Below are 14,052 nucleotides of genomic sequence, written 5' to 3' on the forward strand. Positions count from 1 at the left end.
ATTTCAGCAGACGTCACGAGTTTCTTTGGAGGGGAAGGTGTAAGAAAAACCGCCTTGTGCTTGGAAGTTACTCCAAGATGAGCACGCTCGGCTTTACAAGCCTTTCTCCATTCCTTCCCCATCCATCACTTCCCAGGAGCCCTTTGTAAATGCAAATTGCACTTTGATAGGAATAATGCACTGAGCCTCTATTAGTGTCTGTGTAATGGAGAGGGCTATTTTAATGCAATCATTCTTAAAAGAAGCTCCTCTGTGCACTATTCTAGGCTGTGTATCAAAAACCAATCTGAAAACACGCTCCTCCCCTGCCCTCCGCTCCCTTCCGGCCCTGGGATACTTTGGATTTGGAGCTCGGGATTCATGGGGCAGTTTGGGGGTTTGACTGTGTGAATGAGGGCTGAGGTGGGACACCCTGTCTGACTTGATCCCCAGGGCAAAGCTTGGTGTCCATGTCTGGACCACAGGATGATGGTGATGAGCACAGCGGTGGGACAGCCTGCCTCCTTCAGAGCTGGGGGAAGGTCCAGCTGTGATTTTAGGGTGCTGAGATGTCTCATCCTCTGGAGTTGTGCCTTCCCGGGTTCTGCTAGCAGGAGGGAGCTTCTTCATTCCCAGCTACAAACATCTCCTGGTGTGATGGAGAACCTGGATTTGTAGAGCAGCTCCTGAAATCCCTGGGATGTTTCTGCATGCAGCAAAGTGATTTTCTCATGTCCCAGCCTATCTCTCCCTGCCAGGGTGAGCAGTAGCAGCTCCAGCACTGAAATCAGTTTAAGCTGGAAAGAAAAGAAAGAGAGAGAAAAAGAGAGAGAGAGAGAGAGAGAGAGAGAGAGAGAGAAAGAAAGAAAGAAAGAAAGAAAGAAAGAAAGAAAGAAAGAAAGAAAGAAAGAAAGAAAGAAAGAAAGAAAGAAAGAAAGAAAGAAAGAAAGAAAGAAAGAAAGAAAGGAAGAAAGAAAGAAAGAAAGAAAGAAAGAAAGAAAGAAAGAAAGAAAGAAAGAAAGAAAGAAAGAAAGAAAGAAAGGAAGAAAGAAAGAAAGAAAGAAAGAAAGAAAGAAAGAAAGAAAGTAAGAAAGAAAGAAAGAAAGAAAGAAAGAAAGAAAGAAAGAAAGAAAGAAAGAAAGAAAGAAAGAAAGAAAGAAAGAAAGAAAGAAAGAAAGAAAATAGAAAGGAACATTTTAAGCCGTTGAGATCCCCCTCCACACACACGTTGGGAGGTCAGAAAAAAACCGCTTTGAACTATTTGAAAACAAATCTGAGGCATCATTCATCTTCATTAATGAGATATTTAACCAGTGCCTTTTAATAACTTTTTGATGCATATGCCAAATGAAAAAAACATATTCTGGGCTCATTTTCTGCTTAAAAGGCCATTATGTTGGTCTCATTTTCTGATTAAAAGACCATTATGCTCCATGCCCCCTTCCCACCTTAACCTCTAAATCCTGCTTTTTTCCTGGTATTACCATCAGCCTCCCTTGGAGCAGCTCAGGCTCCTTCTAACACTCTCCATGGGAAGGGAGGTGACTTTGACCATCTCTCCTGAGTCTTCTACGGTGCTGCCCTGCAGCATTTAATCTCATGGAGAGGTGGATCTGGGGGGATCAGTCTGTCTGCCTCCTCTTACCTGTTTGGGTATGAATTCTACTGGATTTTCTCCAATTTCTGGAAATGAAAGCCGTGCAGTAGCATAAATGTGAAGTCCCCTCCCGAAGGATAGCTCCAAAGTTGTGGTCTTCCAGCACCTTCCTAATGGAGTTGAAATATTTAGTGCCAGTCAGAAAGATCAGAGCAAGCTGCAGAGCGGCTCTTCTAAGCGCTGGGGTGGGGACCACCATGTTTTGGGGTTCCTCAACTCCCAACAAGAAAGATACAGGGCGAAAAAAGCCCTTTCATAAATCAGAGAAGTGGTGGGGAGAACAAAGAGAGGAAACATCGAAAGCAGAGGGGGGACTTTCCTGTTTCTTGAGGAGCAGAAGAGGAATGGGGAAGGCAACGTCGTTAAAGTGAAATCCTTGACTGGAATGACAAAAGGAATAAAAATTAAAGCCAGATTTTGTTCCCCTGGGCTGAAGGAAGGAGGATCCCTTTTGGTTTGTTCCTTCTTTCTGGTTTCCTTTAAAGACAGGAGATCAATTGCAGGGTTTAATGAGAACCGTCTAGTGTGAGAGGTAGACAATGTGAGACTGAGAAGGATGTCGCAGCGCCCTGGAGATTTTACAGCAGCTTTGAGCATCAGGGCCCGTCGCTGCCAGTCGCTGCCCATGGCTGGGCTGTGGAGTTGGGCAATGTGAGCATCACGTGGCACTGCCCACCAGTGGCAGTCCTGCTCCTTCATCCCAAGGGACCAACCCTCTCGGTGGGTCCATCCTCTGACGCGCACCCGCGTTGGGAGCCGGCGATGTGGACACCAGCTGGTGGCTGGTGGGGCATGTGGATGCTTTGGGGCTGCAGGGATCAGGCAAAATCACACAGAATCTTAGGGGTCGGAAGGGACCTCGAAAGATCATCGAGCCAAACCCCCAGTGGTGACAGCACTCACCAGCACGGTCCCCCTGAGCTGCCTGCAGCATTGCTGCCCATGGTCCTTCATCAGAATCATAGAATCCCAGAATGGTTTGGGTTGGAAGGGACCTTAAAGCTCACCGAGTTCCAACCCCCTGCATGGGCAGGGACACCTCCCACCAGCCCAGGTTGCTCCAAGCCCCATCCAACCTGCCCTTCAACACTGCCAGGGATGGGGCAGCCACAGCTTCTCTGGGCAACCTGGGCCAGGGTCTTACCACCCTCACAGCAAAGAATTTCTTCCTCAGATCTCATCTAATCTCCCCTCTTCCAGTTTAAAGCCAGTTTCCCTTGTCCTGTCACTCCATAGCCTTGTAAAATGGAGGGTGACTGTCAGGAGAATGGAGCCAGGCTCTTCTCAGTGATGTCCAGTGATAGGACAAGGGGCAATGGGTGCAAACTGGAACACAGGAGGTTCCACATAAACATCAGAAACAACTTATTTCCTGTGAGAGTGACAGAGCCCTGGGACAGGCTGCCCAGAGAGGCTGTGGAGTCTCCTTCTCTGGAGGCATTCAAACCCCCCTGGACACGTTCCTGTGTGATGTGCTCTGGGTGATCCTGCTCTGGCAGGGGGTTGGACTGGGTGATCTTTCCAGGTCCCTTCCAGCCCCTAAGATTCTGTAATTCTGTGATTCTATGAAAATCCCCAAGGAGGGATCAATCCCCAAGAGGATCTTCCTCATCCTCCTGCTCAAGAGGATTTGCCTAATTGGACTCCAAATGTAGAAGGTTTTGGGGCACTGATTTCATGTTGAAGGTCACCTTGGGTGCAGAGACTATACCAAGAACTATGGAGGTCTTGCTGGGATGCTACTGGGATGTCCCCTAGGAGGGAGAGTAGAACTCTTCCTGGGTAAACCTCCCTGGGGGAGTGTCCTGGAGAGCATCTCAGTGCTCCTGGAGCCCCTCAAAGGAGATGGAGGATGCCCATAAGAGGCAGATGCAAATAAATCTGCTTTTTGCATGCTAATCTCGTGCCAACATAGATACTTCATCCTTCCTGTGTTTAAACCCCACCACCTATTAGATGGTGGGGAGAATAAAATCCCTGATCATTTCCCATCTCATCTGGGGAATTTCCATCCCCTGCCCCAGCTCCATAGGAGCTGGGAGCACTTGGACCCACCCGTGCCTCTCCCAGCAAAGCAAAGCCTCCTGAATTCGTGCAGAACCACCTCTTCAGAGGCCTCAGCTCCCAGCCCTGGGGATGAATCCTCTTTCTGAGTTAATTATTTTCTCTGTCACTTGATAGGTCTGGAGCCCAGCACAGTCCCTGGAGCTTCAGCTGGAGAGAGGAGGGACCTTTCATGGGACAGGTAAGGGGGACAGAGGGGAGGGGGAGCAGGTTGGCGGGAATAGCTCTGAACTTGGCTGGGGACTGTTAATGCATGCAAATGAGCTTTTAGCTACTGGGTCACTCGGCGGTGTTTTCTGCAAAGGTTTTGTGCTCTTAACCACAGCACTTCATGTGCCCGGCTTGAATGGCCAAGGGCACGGCCGGGGCTGAAAGGATGAGCAGGTACCTTCTCACACCAAAATGTTAACAACTTCCTCCCCACGTTCCTTGCCAGCACCAGAGATCTGGTACAGTTTCACCAGGGCCTCGAAAAACCCTTTGCAAAGGTGGTTTGGTTTGTTGTTTTGTTTTTTTTTTTCCTGGGGCCTCATCTCCCTGGATATTTAATTACTCATTTCTGGGTTTGCTTGTTGCAAACAGGAGGAGGGGATGCAGGAGGGGGGCAATGCCTCCCAGTTACCCAGTACCCTCAAACCAGCCCAACAGGGCACCCGAGAAAGCACCTGGTTGTTATTATTTCCCATCATAAATCCAGACTGGCTTATGGGATTTACCTTCTCAGAAAACCCAAATGCAGCTCAAACTGGGTATGAATTTTTTTGCCCTGTTTTTTAACTCGGAGCATGGGTTGATTTTGGTTTTCAGGAGGTTTTTCTTTAGAAGAAAACTGAGATCTGCAAGGAGAATGGGAAAACCTCCCTGTAAATAAGCCATCCTGAAGATGGGTTAGAGAAACCATTGACATGTGTTTCAGGAGACCCAGAAATACCCAGAGCCAGCATCAACCCACCTCATCCATGAACGAAATACTAAATTATTCCGTGGGTTTCAGTGGGCTGTTGTGCTTCCTTTTAGTTATAAGGTGACATAAGCAGTTTGCAAGAGTCAAGCTAATGCTGCTTGAAAGGGGATGAAGCCTTTTTGCAAAAAAAGGAGCTGTGTTGCTTTCAGCTTAGTTCCCTGTGTCCTTGGGGGAAGTGGAAAACTTCCCCAAATTTACCAAAACTAGAAAGACTTGTTCTGAGAAATACCATTTTCTTCCTCCTCCCCAACACCTTTCCTCTCTCCCAAACCTCCCTCCTGTTTTCTGGGCACCAAGAAGAAAAGTGTCACTTCTTCTTGCTTTATTAACAAAATAATGGTAAATTTGAAATTGCTGAATTCTGTGGGGTGAAGAGCTGGTTTATAGCTCTATTTTTTTTTTTCTTTCTTTTTGAAAAATTGAACAACTATCACTTGTGCCTAACTGGGAGGTTATCCCACTATGGCAGCAGACATCTTGCCACCAAGACATGCCACCTCTTGTCCTCAAGGCTGGCAGATCTCCCAGCAGGATCCTTTGCCCCAGGGGCACCATCCTATTCCCCTCCACACCCAATTTCAAGCAGGTTGCAGACCCAGGAGCCCCTAGGCAGGTGCCTGGGTGCCATCAGTGGGTGCTGGGGTGCTTCACCCCATCACTCTTCAGCAAAAGGCTGGTCCCATCCCAGAGCATCTTCCCCTCTGTTTAAGGCTTCTTGGTGCAGAGCAGTGCAGGGGATGCAGACAGGGAGGGTGCAGGGTTAGCAGGAGGGATCCCTCACTCAGTGTGGGCTCTGCTGAGTGTCCTAAATACTGGGTGCTCTAAATTCTGGGTTCCCCAACTGCCATGCACATGCACCCTAAGCCCCCAGGCCTCTCTGGCCGTGGGTGAGCTCTTGAGCCAGCTGCTATCCTCAGCTTTTTGGGCCAAAAAAACCCCAAAACAACAACAACATTTTAAAAGGTATGGAGGGGAAAAGGGTTTTTTTTTGGGGGGGACCCCTTAAGAAAGCCTCTCCTGGAGGGGAACCCCTCTCCCTTTTCTGGACCCTGTCTCTGGAGGGCAGCGTGTGCCCAGCGCAAGCCGAGCCCTTCGTTTCTGCTCTTGGGGCGACAATGAATCCCATGCTGAACTTCTCATTTGAGGCTCGATGTGTTTTTCATTTGGGTCTTGTTTTGTTTTCTTCCTTTTCTTTTTCTCCCCCTCCCTTTCCCTCCCCCCTCCCCTCCTTCCCCCTTCTTCCCAGTTTTTTTCCCAGCGGGATTTAATAAGTGGAGCAGGCAGGGCTGGAGGGACGGGAGCGGGCAGTGAGGGCATCGCCACGGGCAGGTTAACGTGAGCGTTGGCTCCAGCCCTGAGGATCACGAGCTGCTGTGCTCACTGTGCATATTTTTTCACTCTTTTTCAAAGGGATTTGGAAGAGTTTGGGAGAGGGGGCAGGAGCAGGGAGAAGAAAGGGAGCTGGGTGGGAGTATTCAGCGTGGGGTAAGAAGGGTGAAAGTCCAGGATAATGGTGTAAATCCTGGCTCGTGAAATCCCCTTCCCACTCACCCGGGGGTTTTTAGCGAGGAAAACCTGGTCTTAGGAAGAGATTCCTGAGCAAACTTTGAATTATTCCCACTCAGTGTGTCCTTGAAGTTGCCTCTTTGGCAGTGTTTTGTATTAAAAGGTCTGGGATATAAATAGTGTTTCAGCAGCATCTTCAAAGTCTCATCTCTTGAAAACATATACATGTACCCCTCGCTCCCTCCCGGTCCCTGTCTCGGATTACCCTGGCATTTTCTTTCTTGAGATGAACGGAGAAACTTCAACGTAGTTTATTTTCCTTCAGAGCAGGGTAAGATGTTTCTCGTTATGCCGTTTTAATTTGCTAAAAGGCTGCGTGGCTTGTAGAATAATAGTGGCTGTATTCTTGCAATGATGCAAAAATCCTTCGCAGCCCACCCTTTCGAGTAATTATCTGCCTCTCGCAGAAGACCCGGGCAGGGGAAAAGCCAGATGGCTTTCAAAAAGGGCTGAGATTTGGGAGAATGGTTTTGCTGGTAGCAAAATTTAAAAAAAAAAAGGAAATGTATGAGGGGGGGGGGCAGAAAAAAAAGAGAAGAAATCCCAGGCAGGGCTGGATATTCAGTAAAGGCATTTAAACCAGATTGTTTAGGGAAATGTTTTGCAGAGATACTAGAAAGGAAGGTAAAATAGGAGATGATCCAGCAAGCAAGAAAATAAAAAAAAAAATGAAACCAATATTTATTTATTTTTTAAGAAAAAGGGACGTGGGAAAAGAATCCCTACTTTTCTTGAAAATAAATTTCAAACCAGGAGACACTAAGGAAAAACTCTGGATACCTGAGATTATTCATGATGTACAGAAAATAGTGCTAGCTTGCCAGGCAAAACAGTTGCATCCCTGCCTATCTGAGGAGCTTCTGTTTTCAGAAGCAGGGGGAGAAAACATGCAAAATGTTTCTAATTGAGAAAAAAAAAAATTACCAGCAGAAGCTCAAAACTTTCTGTGTGCAGCCCTGAGTGAGGCTCCCATGGGGATGCCTGCCTGGGGTTCAGGATTTGGGATGCTCCGAAGGGACATCAAAGCATTTGGCCACTTAGTGCCCTGGCTCTTGGCTTTGGAGAGGGGCTGGAGGGACAGGGTGGCCTTTGGGGAGGTAGAAAGGGGCTGAGAGGGACCAAAAAATGCTGTTGCAATGCAGGGTGGCACCTGGGCGAAGAAAATGGAGTGTGGAAGGGAATAAAGGTTGGGTGGGATAACCCCGGGTGTCCCTGGAGCATCTTCCCGAGGGACCGCCCAGAGCTCAGGTAATGAGCAGACCCAGACACCCCTCTTCTATCTTTATAGGATGTAAAAAAAAGTAGTTTATTTTCATTTTTATTTGTGCATCTCCCTGTAGCCGCCCTCTCTAGTAATGCCTGGAGTGGGACCAAGAGGCAGCTCTTTTCCTTGGGAGGAGGAGGAGGATGCATAAAAAAGGGGAATATCGAAATGATCTCATTTCTGTCTCTCTTTGGTCTCGTATTGAACAAAGGACAGATGGTAACGAGAAAGGAAGAAAAAAATCTCACCTGTTCCCATCCAGTCTTAGAGCAGGTCGCAGTCATTATCTCGGCAGCTTCACATTTCTAAAGGGGCTTCATTTTTCTTTTAAGCACTGGCATCTTGTTAAAAAAAAACAAAACACAACAAACAAACGAGAGGAGAAATCCCCCTAATTTTCAGTATTCCCCCCTCCCCCAAACTGAATGGCTTTTCCTCGCTTTTCCCTGCCCTCCCCAAGGCCCCGACTTTAGCACCTGGGAAAAGAAAGTGGAAAGGAAATCCAACCAAAACAAAAATAAAGGCCCCCCAACCCTGGCTTTTCTCGATGGCGTTTTCTCCATCTGACAAAGGCCTTTGGTTTTCTGTCATTCTTTTCATTTCCTTGATGGCTCCCCAATTGTCAAGCCTTCAAGAAAATGCACTTTAGCTCTTTGTCCCCAAATGTAATTCGATAAACTCTTTGCAGAAACATTCTGGTTTCTGAGGCTTTTCAAAAAAAAGCACAAAAAAAAAAAAAAAAAAGAAAAAAGAAAAAAAAGGGAAAAAAATAAGTAAAAAAGGAGGTGAAGAAGAAACAAGAAAAAAAAATAAAGAATAATAAAAATAAAAGAAGGAAGAAAAAAGAAAAAAATATAATAAAAGAGAAAACTCCCCAGGAGCTGCTCCTGCAAGGGGATCAAGCGTGGGGGGGGGGGGAGATGATACTTGAGAGCCTATTTGAAGATTTTAAATAAAAATCAGGTTTTTTTGCAGCAGGGTGATGGAGGAGAGGAAGAAGCAGGACGGAGGGGGCCCGGCTGGCAGTGCGGGCGGGTGGGTGGCAGCCAGGGCTGGGGGGAGCAGAGAGGAAGCTTTACATTGTCATCGTCCCTAAATGCTTATGAATACTCATTTTCCAGCAGCACCCTGTGGGCGGGGACCACCCCAGCTTTCATGCTATAAAATGCTCCTGGTTTCCCTGGCGCGGGGAGCCCATCCGGCGGGACCTCCGGCTTCGGGGTGCCCCGAAGTCAACTTGGGACTTCAAGCTTTGGTAAGTGGCCACAAAAAGAAAAGGAAAAAAAAAATCGATTTAACAAAAATAATAATAATAATAATAATAACTAATAATAATTAAATCTGACTGATTATATTTTTTTTGCAGCTGGTTGCTGAGGTGGGTTTTCAGTGCTGGGGGAGCTGCACCCAGTCGCTCACAAAAATCTCTCTCCCCCTTCCTTCACTCCCCTGGGTTTTTATTGAACCACTTCTGCCCGAGGGGTTTGTTGTTGTTTTCTTTCATGTGAGGGGTGAAAAAACCAGTGATGACAACTTCGAAATTTCATTGCAGGGCTTTAAAGGCGCCTGGGTTAAAAAAAAAAAAACCAACAACAACCAAACAACGAAACAAAAAAGGCAAAGCAAAACAAAGCTCTAAACCAGAACTGGGGGCATATTCCCAGGTGGGGGAAGTGGTGGAACTCTGCTCCAAAGCTGGCTGCTGGGCACCAGCTGCAGGACCCCCCCCCGCAAAAAAAAAAGCTTTTGGGAGGGAATGAAGTAGCGAAATGGATCAAGAAGCATAAATTCGATTGGAGATTTGGTTGCACAAGTGGCACGTTGCAGATCTGGTGGCAAAAAAAACCCCAAACAAATCACATTGCAAATTTGGTTGCGAATATCAGGTCGCAGATTTGGTGGCAAAAAAAAGGACCTATTGCAGGTCTGGGGGCAAAAATTACATTGCAGACTTGGTTGCAAAAATGAAGTTGTAAATGCATTTGGTTGTTGTTTGGTTTTTTTGGGTTTTTTTTATTGTGTTCTTTTTCCCCATTAATAGCCTAGCAGGGACAGTGGTTAAGTTACAAAGGTGCTGGAGATGGGGTTTCTCTGAAATGTGAAGTTTCCGTAAGTCCTGCCTGTCCTGCACTGCCCCTGGGAAGTGTTTGCCATGCAGGTAGTTGAAGGGTTAGAAAGTACGTTGCAATTCATCTCAGCAAAGTGAAATCAGCTCTAAAAGTGTCATCAGAGGAGAGAACATTAATAACCAGAAGAAATAAAACACACCATCAGACCAAAATAAAATAGCGACAGTGGTAGCGGGGAGTCCTGGCTGAAAACTCTACGTTATATGGTTGATTTTGATTTCTTAAAAAATCAAATACAAGTAGCATCACTCACTGTGCGTGCTAAAACCAGTCTTTGAATGGGATGTGAAGATTAAAAATTGCACTTGTGCATTTCCAGTTCCTCCCAGTTCTCCTTTTGGTGGGTTTTGTAGGCGCTGGCCGTGATACGGGCAGGAGGAATCGGTGCGTTACAAAAAGGGATGGGAGACGAGCGAGTGTCCAACAGTGAGAAAAAGAAAAGGCAGTTTCAGAAGCAACTTCTCCCTTGGGGAAAAATAAAAGAAAAAGTAAAATATTACCTAGACATGCCTCTAGGAATATTTCAGGAATATTTCAGGGCGTCCAGTCCATCCAGGCAGCGCGCTCTGCGGCCGTGAAAGAGGGGAAGGGAAATGCACAGGGGAAGGTTGTGTCTGCAGGGAGCAAATCAAACACCCCCTTTTACCCTCCTGTAACTGGGGAGCCAGGGATGACCCTGAGAGGCAGAACAAGCCCACGGTCACCAAGAAATTAGGATCTCCAAGTACTGCAGTGTTTTATTTAACCTTTGGGACTCTCTGCTGCTCTCTCCAGCCGGAATGTAAGAGCACTGGAGTTTTTTCAGGAGCTGCGGGGAGAGAGAATTACACACTCTGGGGGATGTTAAAATCTATTAAATTTGGAAAAAGGGGAAATATGGTGCTTTAGGGCACAGAGCTACATCAGTCAGCGGGAGAGCTTGGAGGGAGCTTTCCCTGGGGCAGGTTGTTCCCTTCCTTGCACTGAATTTTCCTGCTTTTTCCTGGCACGGGAAGAAACAGGAAAGTTCATGATCCCATTTGTGTTGCAAAATTGGATTCTGGGGTCCAAGCTCAAGCCCAGGTATTGAGCCCTGGGATACGAAACTGGTAGTGTTGAACCCCAAATCTGCTGCTGTTTTTTGGCTCAGCCACATCCCAGGATATTGCATTTCTTATGTTCAGCCATTCCTGGTGGGAGCAGCGTCCACCACCAAAACACTCCTTGGGGCTGGGTCTATCAAACCTGTTGCCTGATGGTGCCATCACCCCTCTCCTCCTCATGGATAATTGCTCCTCCTTTACCTTCTCCACCCCATTTGCAATTTCATGGACTTTTGGCTTTAATTGCAGATGATTATAAAATTACTCAGATTCCAGTAAAAGTTGGGGCAAAGCTGGGAGTGCCTGGGCAGAGCCGTGACTGCGCCCTGGTGAACTGGTGTCAGCTTTGCTGCTGACCTTGGAAAAGCTGTTTTCCCTCTGAACTTCCAGAGGGGGGGATTCTGGGGGAAAACAAAACAAAACAAAACAAAACCTCAAAAAAAAAAAATATATTTTTTTAGGCTTTTGCTCTTTAACCCTGAATTTCCACCCGTGGGAAAAGAAACAGATTCTTAGGAAAAACACGTGCTGGTGGCTTATTGGTGTCCCTCTCACAGCCCCTCCAAGGGACATTTTCACACACTTGCAAAGCAGTGGGGGACATTTCGGGACACAAGCCCTGTTCATCCATGCCACAGGTTTAGGGGGGCTGAGAGCACCTCAGGGGTTGTTTTTCCCTTGGGAAAGGGGAGAGGAGAGCAAAGTGGACAAGGCCTCCCTCTTCGCTGGGCACATCTGTGGTTAGCCCCATGGTTTGGGGGTTTCTGGGGGGGGGGTGTTTCTGGGGCAGGTGCTGCCATCAGGGGAGGAGGTGAAGCTGCTGGTGGTGGATTTGCTTCTCTGAAATGTCTTTTTGTGACTCAGCCCCCAGCCCAGGTCTGGTGCTGAGCCCAGTGTCACCTCTCTGCGAGTTACCTGGTGTCCCCCTCCCCACTGATCTGGGGGGACAAGGGGACAACTGAGACTTCTTCCCCCTGGGCTGGCTCTTGAGATCCAGGGGGGATCCCAGGGCAGCAGACAGACAGAGAACACTGGAAAGGGTGGCAGGAGGAATTTGGGAAAGGCATTTTGGGAAGGTGCTTGGGAAGGTATTGTAGGTGGGTATTTTGGGGAAGCGCTTTGGAATGGCGTGGGGCACTTTGGAGAAGGTGCTTTTTTGGGAGATGGTTTGACAAAGTGTTTTAGGAGGGTGGTTTGGGAAGGTGTTTGGGAAGGTACTTCAAGAAGGTGTTTTTGGGAAGGTGCTTTAGGAAGGTGCTTTAGGAAGGTGTCTTAGGACAGTGCTGGAGAGGGTATTTACAGAAGGTATTTTGAGGAAGAACTTTGGGATGATGTGAGGCACTTCAGGAAGGTGCTTCTGGGAAGCACCTTGGCAGAGCGTTTTGGGAAGAAATTTTAGGGAGATGCTTCTGGGAGGTGCTTTAGAAAGGCGTTTTGGCAAGGTGCTGGGGAAGACGTTTAGGGAAGGTGTTTGGGGGAAGCACATCGGGGTGGCGTGGGGCCCTCGGGGAGGGTGTTTTGGGAGAGCCGCGTTTAGGAAGGCGATTCGGGGAAGATGCTTTGGGGAGGAGGCTCTTGGGGCCGAGCCAGGCACCCTGCAAGGAGGAGGAGGGGGGCGGTGCTTGGGCGCGGTGCGGGGATCCGCGGAAGGGTGCGGGGATCCGCGGACACCTGCGCTCCGGCGCCTGCAGTGCCACCGGCCGCCACCGGGTGGCGCGACAGGGCAAAGAGTGAGCGCGGCGGCGGGGATGGGGGGGGGAGGGAGATTGGGGGGGGGGGGGGGGGCTGCCGGTCAATGGCAGCGGGGAACGGGGGGGACCCCTGCACCGGGATGCACGGGGAGAGGGGGGGGAGTGTCCCTGCACAAGGAAGGGGATTGGGTTGGGGGTCTCCTTTCATCGGGATGCACGCATCGGCGGGGTCGTGGAGACTCGCTGCTTCGGGATGCAGTGGGGGGGGGGGGGGAGGGGGTGGTCCCTGCACGGGGGTATTTACGCGGGGGGGAAGGGGTCGGCACCGAATCTAGAGGGATGCAAGGGGGGGTGGGGACCTCCTGACTCGCTTTGTGGCCCCCGGATGCACCCGGAGGATGGGGGTGGGCGAGGGAGGGAGGCTCCTTGCCCCAGGAGGTACCCAAGGATGCTGGAGAGGTGGGGGTCTCTGCACCCACCCCGGGATGCTCCGGGGGGATCCCCGCACCTCGGGTGCATCCCCGCTCCTGTATGTGTTAGGAAAGGGGCTCCGGTCCTCGGTCACCCCATAGGAAAGGGGGACCCTTCCCCGAGTTGGGGGGTGGGGGAAATAGGGGGCATCGCAGCCCCTCTGGGCTCTCCACAGTCCCAGCGAGCACCAGACTGGAACCAGCTGGGGAGCCTAAAGGGGGACCCGGGAAGCGGGGGTGGGGGAGCGGAGAGTTGGGGGACGATGGCAAAGGAGAGGGGCGGGGGGGTGGGGGGGGGGGGGAAACTCAATGAACTTTTGTTTTTCCTGTAATCTGAAGCAAATGCTTTGCAAAACTGCCTGTAACCAGGCAGCCCGGATACCTGCCTTTGCCTCCATCGCTGCCTGGGCTGGGCTGGAGGGGCTGGGGGGGCTGGGGAGGGGGCGGGTGTTGTGCGAGGCAGTGTCTGAGTTGGAAACACACCTCGGGTAAAGTGAGGGTCCCCCAGCTCTTCTCCCCACGGCCTGGAAAGCACCGAGGAGGATGGGGAGGGGGAGGCAGGACAATCATAGCCCCCCCGCCCCCCCCCCCCAAATAAATAAATAGGGGTGTGTGGAACGTAGCGAACCCGAAAACACGACTGTGGGGGCAGCAGAAAAATCATTGCGAAGGGGCAAAATCACTGGGAGCAAATAATTGGAGGGGGGAAGATCAACCCCAAGTGGGCAAATAATTGAGGGAGGGGGATCATTGCAAAAGGTCAAATCATTGCAAGGGGTAAGTCCTTCGGGGGAGGGGGGGAATCACTGGAGGGGCAGATTACTGCAGTGGGGCAAATCCTTGCAAGCAGGGGGGCAGCGGGAGGGGAGGAGGGAGTTGCAAGCAAGGAAATAGGCGCGGGGGGTGGGGGGGGGAATCTGGATTATTATGGATGGGTAAATCATTGCAAGGAGCAATTAATGAAAGAGGAGCAAATCAATAGATTATTGGGAGGGGTTTAATCACTGCCTGGGGCAAATTAGTGTGGGGCTAAATCACTGAGTGGGGAAAATTATTGGGGGATAATTGGGGTGGGGAGTCATTACAAGGAGGGAAATCATAGAGGGTAATTATTTCAGGGAATAAATCATTGCAAGGGGGGAGAACCTTAAAGGGTTAAATATTGGAGGGGGTCATTATAAGGGAA

General features: G+C 49.4%; 1 long non-coding RNA gene across 1 annotated transcript; it reads right to left on the reverse strand.

The window, feature by feature from the left end:
- Nucleotides 1-698: 698 nt before the first annotated feature.
- Nucleotides 699-7,820, reverse strand: LOC127383827 (uncharacterized). The gene is made up of 3 exons (XR_007889317.1): nt 7,743-7,820; nt 1,625-1,746; nt 699-776 (listed from the first exon to the last, which is right to left on the reverse strand). It is a non-coding gene; the product is annotated as an uncharacterized LOC127383827 (long non-coding RNA).
- Between the last annotated feature and the right edge of the window lie 6,232 nt (nt 7,821-14,052).

Source organism: Apus apus, chromosome 4 (assembly GCF_020740795.1).
Source record: "Apus apus isolate bApuApu2 chromosome 4, bApuApu2.pri.cur, whole genome shotgun sequence".
NCBI lineage: Eukaryota > Metazoa > Chordata > Aves > Apodiformes > Apodidae > Apus > Apus apus.